Genomic DNA, 8,415 nt, shown 5'->3' on the forward strand with positions numbered 1-8,415 from the left:
GGGCTTGGTTTGGCCCATTGGAGTGTCCAAGGGTGCAGATGTTTCCTAAATAGCTGGCGATGTTTCCTAAAGACACAGGGACCAGTTGGCTCAATTTAGATCTTAAGGAAGGGTCATTAGGCAGCTTCTATGTGAGCTGGGCTTTGATGGTGGATTCATTGGCAAGAAGAGTATCAAAGGGGCAGGGGTGATTCCCTGGGTCACCCAGTCACATTTGAAGACTCTCTTATCTGGCTTCCAAAGAGATTTAAGGCAGCTGACGATCAAAGACATGCACACCATAGAGCTGACACAAGAGGAAATAAATACTATACAGACCAAGGGGGAAGCAAATAGATGAGCCCAGAGATTTTGAAAGGTGACAGCACGTATGAATCACCTGGGAGAACCTATAAGCCATGCAAATTCCTGGGCCCCCACTTCTAGAAGTGCTGGAACAGTAGTTCTGGGATGGAACCCAGGAATCTGCATATTTTTTCAAATTTTTTATTTTTAAAATTTTAATTATTTTTTATTGGAGTATAGTTGCTTTACAATGTTGTGTTAGTTTCTGCTCTACAGCAAAGTGAATAAGTTACACATATACACACATCCACTCTTTTTCAGATTTCCTGCCCATTTAGGTCACCACAGAGCATAGAGTGGAGTCCTCTGTGCTGTATAGTACGTTCTTGTCAGTTATCTATTTTATACATAGCAGTGTGTGTGTGTCAATCCCTATCTCCCAACTCATCCTCCTTCCGCCACTGGTAACCGTAAATTTGTCCTCTACATCTGTGACTCTATCTCTGCTTTGCAAATAAGTTCATCTGTACATTTTTCTAGGAATCTGCATATTTAGCAAGCTCTATCCCCGGTCCCCAGCAGCAAAGTGTTTCTGAGGCTGGTGGTGTGTGGACCTCATTTTGAGAAACGCTGCATTCGTCCTTTAACCAAATGTGGCCGTAGTCATTGAACACCTAATTTAACATTGGATTTCCTGATGCCCTAGGCATGTGTGACACCCTTTTGACAAAGGTTTTCTTGGCTGAAGGAGGACCATCTTATGTTCACACAGAGGCGGGGCTCAGGAGAGCATCATTTGAACCACCCTGCCCTGCAGTTGCCTCTCTCTGCTGCTAGAGAGCTCTTTGTGTGAGTGCTTGGGTGGGTGGGGGACAGATATTGTCACCAAGACAATGTGAAGCACTCACCACCAATATCTAGGCCAGGTGTGTTATACTGCTGGGATGTACATGGTGAACTTGACATTGAGAATGGAGACAAGCTGGTGAGGCAAGGATTAAGTTTTCCAGCCCTGGAAGAGCCTAGCTCCTTGCTGGGAGCGATCCTGGGTAGGCAGAGTGGGACCATCCTTGTCCAGGTCCCCAAGGTCTAGACAAACTGGGTCACATAGGATGTGACATCTGCGCAAGCCCAGTGTGCTATGCTCAGCTAAGCTTCTGCAGCATCATTAGTTCTGCCCTCCTTGCAATGTCTCTTACCTCTTTATTAATCCTTTCTTGGGTTTCAGTAGCCCCTTCCTTGCTTCTGAAATGCTTGACACCTCTCCTCAGAGGTACTGAGCAATGAGGAAGGGGACTGTGGATGGTGGGGTGGATGGCTGATTAGGACAGACTTTCCCTAGGTCATTGCTACTTAGGGCATGGCCCACACATCAGCATCCTCAGCATCCTCACATCTTCAGTGACAAATGTAGACTCTCAGCACCACCACCTCCAGACTTACTGAATCAGAATCTACATTTTAACAAAATCCCCAGGTGAATCACATGCCAGGCTCCGTACACTGCTTGGAGATGAATGAAATACAGATGAATGAAAATGACATGGTTCCCCTTCCCTGGTGGCTCAGTGGTTAAGAATCCACCTGTCAATGCAGGGGACACGGGTTCGAGCCCTGGTCTAGGAAGATCCCACATGCTGCGGAGCAACTAAGCCCGTGCACCACAATTACTGAGCCAGTGCTCTAGAGCCCACGAGCCACAACTACTGAGCCCACGTGCTGCAACTACTGAAGCCTGTGCTCTTAGAGCCCGTGCTTGGCAACAAAAGAAGCCACCACAATGAGAAGCCCACGCTCCACAATGAAGAGTAGCCCCCACTCTCCACAACTAGAGAAAGCCTGTGTGCAGCAACACAGACCCAATGCAGCCAAAATAAATAAATTAATTAAACAAATAAAATAATCCCAACTTGCAAAACTGTTTAAAAAAAAAAAGAAAATGACATGGTCCCCAACTCAGCAGAGGGTACAATTTGGTGGAGGAGCTATGAGATAAAGTAAGTAAAGAAACAAACAAACATGTAATTACAAGTTGTGGCAATGGCTATCAAGGAAGTGAAAAAAATATCAGTGATCACCATATAAAAAAAGTTGTAAGACAGTCTAACAACAGACTGAGGGAGGGAGTTGTAGCAGAGAGAATAGTCACAGTGACCAAAGAGAGGAAGGCCTCTCTGAAAAGGTCTCTTTTGAGCCTGGAAGGTAAATGATCCTTGAGGAAGGAGTTGGAAGATTCTAGAACAGATGCCCAAGCCTTGCCCAGTTTCACACGGTGAGTTGGAGGCTGGAATGTCAGAGCTCAGGTTGTAAGCTTCCTGGAGGAGGAGAAGGCATTGACCATTCATCAGTTGGTTCATCCCTTCCCTACGCAGCTAGAGAGGCCTCCCCAACTCACCCCAATTCCACATCACGCTGTAGAGCCTAAGCCGAGGCTCCCAGGCTTACTCTTCACTCCAGGATTATGAAAGTCTACCAGATAGTGGTCCATGTCTTAGAAACAGTTATTCCAGGACCTCCTTCATGGCAGATCCTAGATTTGGAGGCCAGTAAACTGGCAAATGAGCCTTTGGCTAAAGACTAAATAAGGAGATATTTTGTTTTTTCCTGAAATGGCCTCTAAACGTTCCTGCTGCCAGGAGGACTAACCACCTCCCCAACCACTGGGGACCCATAGCATCTGTTGAAGTCTTCACCTGAGCTCAGCTCCTGAGTCAACCTTCCTCCCTGCCAACAGCATCAGTACCACCTGGGAGCTTGTTAGAAATGCAGCATCTCAGGCCCCTCCCAGACCTATGAATCAGGATCGCCAGAAGATGCAAGTGCACGTTAAACTGAGAAGTCTTGCCCTACACCATAAGGTCACACAGGGGCCAGTCCTCATGTTGGGATCCCAGAAGATGGCCATCTGCTGTCAAGTCCACACAGAGCAGTAGAGCTAAGTGCTGGCCTGGAGAATCTGAAGATGCTCAGCTATCCTGTAAAGGTCTAGGAGAGCTGACTCCAGGGCAACTGGGGCTTGTGGGTCGTCAGGGACCCAGGCTGGTCGTAACTGGTCCAGTTTATACTTCCTGAAGTGAGGGGCATACACACTAGCAGTCCTGGAGATGGTTTCAGGGGATATATGGGCATGCAATTAGTTACACTGGATCATGGATTAAGAATACTGTTCTCTTTCCAAGTCCCATTCAGTCTCTCTGATGACCACAAGGAGAGTGGGTGCTAGGATGCCTTCAGCACCTATGGATGGAGCTTGGAGGTTGACAGGCACTCCAGGCTGCCTGGATCCACATTCAGGCTCTACACCTCTGTGTTAGGCTGCCCAGGCTGCCATAACAAAGGAACACAGATGGGTGGCTTACACAACAGAAATGGACTATCTCACAGCTCTGGAGGCCGAAAGTGCAAGATCAAGGTGTCGGCAGGGCTAGTCTCTTCTGAGGCTCTTCTCCTTGGCTTGTAGATGGACTTCTCCCTGTATCCTCACATCATCTTCCCTCTGTGTGTGTGTCCTAATCTCCTCTTCTTCTAAGAAAACCTAATGATCTCATTTTTACTTTAATTACCGCCTTAAGACCCCAACTCCAAATAGTCACATTCTGCAGTCCTGGGGGTTAAGACGTCAACCTAACCTATATGAATTTGGGGGGAATACAATTCAGATAGCTGTGGAATTTTCACAAATTTCTCACCTTTAGTTGTGGAATTTTCACAAATTCTCAACCTCTCTGTACCTCAGTTTGCCTCTAAAAGAGGACGATGGTACCCACGTCATAGGCTGTAAGGAGAGTTGAACAAATTAGTGCACACAAAATGCTTAGAACAATAGTTGGCACCAAGTAGGCCCCACAAAGGCAACAGCCGCTCTAAGGCACGATACACACGAGATATTCAACAATTATCTGCCAAATGAATGTGCCAGGGAGGAGGAAATGTTCCTCCATCCTTCTAGGTTCCTTTAGCTGATCTAAAAATTAAATCAACATGAGACAGATTAACAGGAAAACATCAAACAAAAGTTTAATAACATGTACACATGGGGGACACCCAGAAAAACTGAGTTTCTCCCCCAAACGGCCAAAGCCCTCACTTTAAATACAGTTTTCAGCTAACGACAAAAGAGGATGGTGAGGGTGGGGAGAGTCAGTGCCGGGAGGTGACCAAGAAAAGCACAGCAAACAAGGGAAAGGTTATTATGCAAATTCAAGTCATTGCTTTCTCCACTGATAAGAGTTCCTAGAGATGTGGTCATCCTCCTCTTCCCGGTGCAGAGAGAGAGACTCCCTTACAAACACAAATATTCCCCTTACAAATATAAATGTTTCTTGCAAGAGGGTAACTCTTACTTTTCAGAGTTTCCCCATGTTTGCTGTTTTTACAGAAAATAACCAGCTTAACGTAATGAATATGCCAAAGAGACATATTTTAGGGTGGCAAATTCCACTCCCCTACAGGTGATAGTGTAATATCCCTTGGCCTAGCAACTCCTTGGCTCCTGGAAGGATGCCAGGGAATCTTGGAGCTTCTTGAGTTGAGGGTCCCAGACCCAGAGTCAGTGCTGATGGGATGCTGGAGAGACTGGGAGACGAGCTGTCTCCCTAGAGTGCCTGCCCATCTCCAGGGTGGGGGTGTCATCGCAGTTCACTGGCTGGCACCCTTGCTGGCCCACACCCTACCCTCACCCAACCAGTCAGACCATACCACCCACATGCCAGCTGATGAGTTAGGACGGGCACAGGGCAGGACCCAGCCTGTCGGCCACCTGTCCTCCCATCCTCCCTCCTCCCAGGTGCCTCCAGTCCAGGTGTTCAAAGTTTCCTCCGGCCACACTTGTGTCTCACAAAGAAGAGAAGCAAAGACTGCTTCCTGGAAGCTTGGGGAGAGGAGAAAGAGAGGCTTACAGATGGGGATTCGCTGCCCTCGGGGCGACTCTACTCCCAAGAGCAGAGTGGGAAGTGACCCCAAAGCCCAAGGATTGAGGTGGAGAAATTCTGCTCCCGCGGGGAAGGGAGAACAGGCTGAGTGAGTTCTAATGTGGCCACCTCTTCTACTTGGCCCCAGTTTTCCTGTTTGAAAATAAGACAAAGAATTCCCTCACTGTCTCTCTCCTTGAAGTATCCCCTATGAGGATTCCCTGAGGTCAGACTTAATCGATTGTCCCATTCATTCATTCATTCAAACATTATTTATTGAGCACCAATGAAGTGCCTGGGGCTCTGCCAGGCCCGGGGAGGCAGTGGGAGGTGAGACACTCAGAGAAGGGCTCTCGTGGGGCTTATGTCAACTGGGGATGCAGAAAGAAATAAGCCAACAAGTAAATCAGCAAAATAAGCTGAGCTATGATGACGTGTGCCGTGAAGAAAACACAATAGGAGGAGGTGGTAGCCACTGACCAGCTGTGTGGGTCAGGATTCAGCCACGTGATCTTGGAAGGCCTCTCTAAGGACACCTCTGATGGAGGTTGAAATGATGAGAAGAAGCCAGTTGTGCAAAGGAAGGTCTGGGGCTGAATGTTCCAAGCAAAGGGAACAGCAAGTACAAATGTCCTGGGGTGAGAAGGAGTTTGCCTTGTCTGGGGAGGAGAAAAGTGATGATGTTGCAGGAATGTGGCCAGTGATGGGAAAGGGGTAGGAAATGAGGTCAGATGGGGAGGCAGGGGTTTCTGAGGAAGGTGAGTATGGTGGGGGCCCCCCAGCCACAGCGGACGTGCACGTTTTGGGTAGAGTCTGGAATGGGCATCGCCTTCCTCCTTCCCTCTTGCTTCTCTGAGCTGGGACTCCCTGGTTTGGAGAGGGGATGTGACTGGCTTCAGTTGGGTCACATGCCTACCCCATGGCTAGGAGAAGCCCTGGCACCTTGTTGGGCAGCCCCCTCCCCTTGGCCAAAAGAGGTTCCCAAGAGAGAATGGGTGCTGTCAGCAGGGGAAGGGGAGCTGGACATTGCACAAGCAGGAGCTGCAGGCGTGCACTGCACTCCACCTCCCAGGTTCTGACCTAGATCCTCATGCCTGTCCCTGCCATCTGAGTCCCACTCACTGTCATCTTCCCCACCCGTCCCATCCTCTTTGCACTTTGGAAATGGAGTAACTGAGTCCAGGGTGGCAGGAAGCAGAGGGGCTTCTGAGTCACCCCACCATAGGATTCTGCTGCTTCTTTTAGTAAATCACTCTTTCCCCTGCCCCCTGCCCTCTAGCCGCATGGAACAAAATGGATTTTCTCTGTCCTGCGCAACCCATCTAAACATTTTGCATCACACCTGATGTTTCCCTATAGATGGTGCGGCACGGAGAGCCGGCTATGCCTGGGTTTGACCAGCTGTGTGACCTTGGGCAAGTCACTTAGTCTCTCTGTGCCTTCATTTTCTCATCTGTAAAACGTGAATAATACATCTCCTACCTACCTCATAGAGTTGTTGAAAGATTAAGGGAGTTCATATATTTAAAGCATGTAGAACAATCCTTGGCACGTATTCCATTTGGGAGAGTGACGTATTCATTTCTAAACCCCTATGTGCTTTGAAACTCTGTCAATTTCTTTCATTCACTCATTCAGCTAACACTTAGCACTTGCCAGGCCCAGGAACTCACAGCAAACAGGCCAGAAGAGGTCCCTGTCCTTGAGGAATTTACTTTCTAGGGGTAGAGATAGACTGTAAAGAAAAAAACCAAATCGATAAAGAAGACAATTTTTTTTTTTTTTTACTTTTTAAATTTTTTGGCTGCACCTCATAGCATGTGTGATCTTAGTTCCCAGGCTAGGGATTGAACCCGCACCCCCTGCAGTGGAAGGACAGTGTCTGAACCACTGGGCAGCCAGGGAAGTCCCAAGAAGACACTTTTAATTGTGATAAGTGTTGGGAAGAAATAAAACAGCATGACAGAGACAGTGATGGGAGGGCTGTTTTAGGCAGGGTGATCTGGGACAGTCTCTCTTAAGGGCAACAGGTGGAAGAGAAGAACAACCAGCCACAGGAATAAAGAGCAAGTGCAAAGGCCCTGGGGAGGAAAAAGCTGAGTGTGTCTGAGGAAAAGGAGAGGCTGTTGGGACAAGAATGAGCAGGAAGGAGGGCAGAGGAAGGAGAAATCAGAGGCAGGGACCACGCTGAGCAGCTCTCCAGGACATGGTAGGAGTCTGAATTTGTTCTTTGGGGCAACAGGAAACCCACGAAAAGTTTCAGCAGGGGAATGATTGATCCCACCCATGTTTTCTGAAGCTCATTCTAGTCCCTGCAAGGAAAACAAATTGAAGGGGGCCAGGGTGGAAGGGGAGAGACCAGTTGTGAGACTTTTGTTGAGGGATCCATCCTCAGGTCCCTACAGAGCGTTTACACAGGTATCTGTGCAACCGCCATCGAAGAGCACGGCTCACTGGGCAGCAGGCTGGTCCTTGTCTGCAAGGCTGCTTTATTCCAAGACTGAAAGGGAATCCCTACATCCCAGGTGCCCTGGGCAGACAGCTGGAACTCCAGCAGCCCTGCCTGGAACTCTGGCTCAGAATCAGCCCGGGGTCAGTCAGCCCTGCCAGGGCCACATCCTCTGGTCCTTCCCACCTCCGGGGAGTGCCCAGGGCAGAAATCCGGCCCTGCCCACCCTGGACGTGCTCTGATAACCTCCGCAAAGGGGAAGCCGTTTGTTTGGAAGGAAATGGTGCAGAATGAGGCAGTGGCCACCCTGAAAATAGGGCTGGGGCATGATTCCAGGGCTGAGCTGGGAGCGCAAGGGCTGAGATTTCAGTGGCTAAGGAACCGGGAGGTCTTCCCGGGGCCGGGGAGGTCTGATGGGTCAGGCACCTGCTCCACTTTGCCCCCAAGAGTCTTCATTACTGCCATCTTTGGAGCAACTGCGCTCAGCCACCAGGGACATGATGGCTTTTTAACCCTCGATCCTGTGAAGGGGGCCCAGGAGGAAGATCACAGTCCCAGGGAGGGGTCTTCAGGGCTGACCCAGAACGCAGGTTTCCTCTCCCTGTCCCTCATTCCTCCTTCAGTCTGGGATTTCCTCACCTCCACCCCACCTGGTATAAAAGGGGGGAAGACAGGATGTCAGAAATTACAATTGCCTGCCTGCACTTGGCAACCCCTGGGGATGCAGCTGCCAGGACCCCACCTCCAACAAATTTAGTTAGGCTCTGGGGT

This window comes from Hippopotamus amphibius, chromosome 9 (assembly GCF_030028045.1).
Source record: "Hippopotamus amphibius kiboko isolate mHipAmp2 chromosome 9, mHipAmp2.hap2, whole genome shotgun sequence".
NCBI lineage: Eukaryota > Metazoa > Chordata > Mammalia > Artiodactyla > Hippopotamidae > Hippopotamus > Hippopotamus amphibius.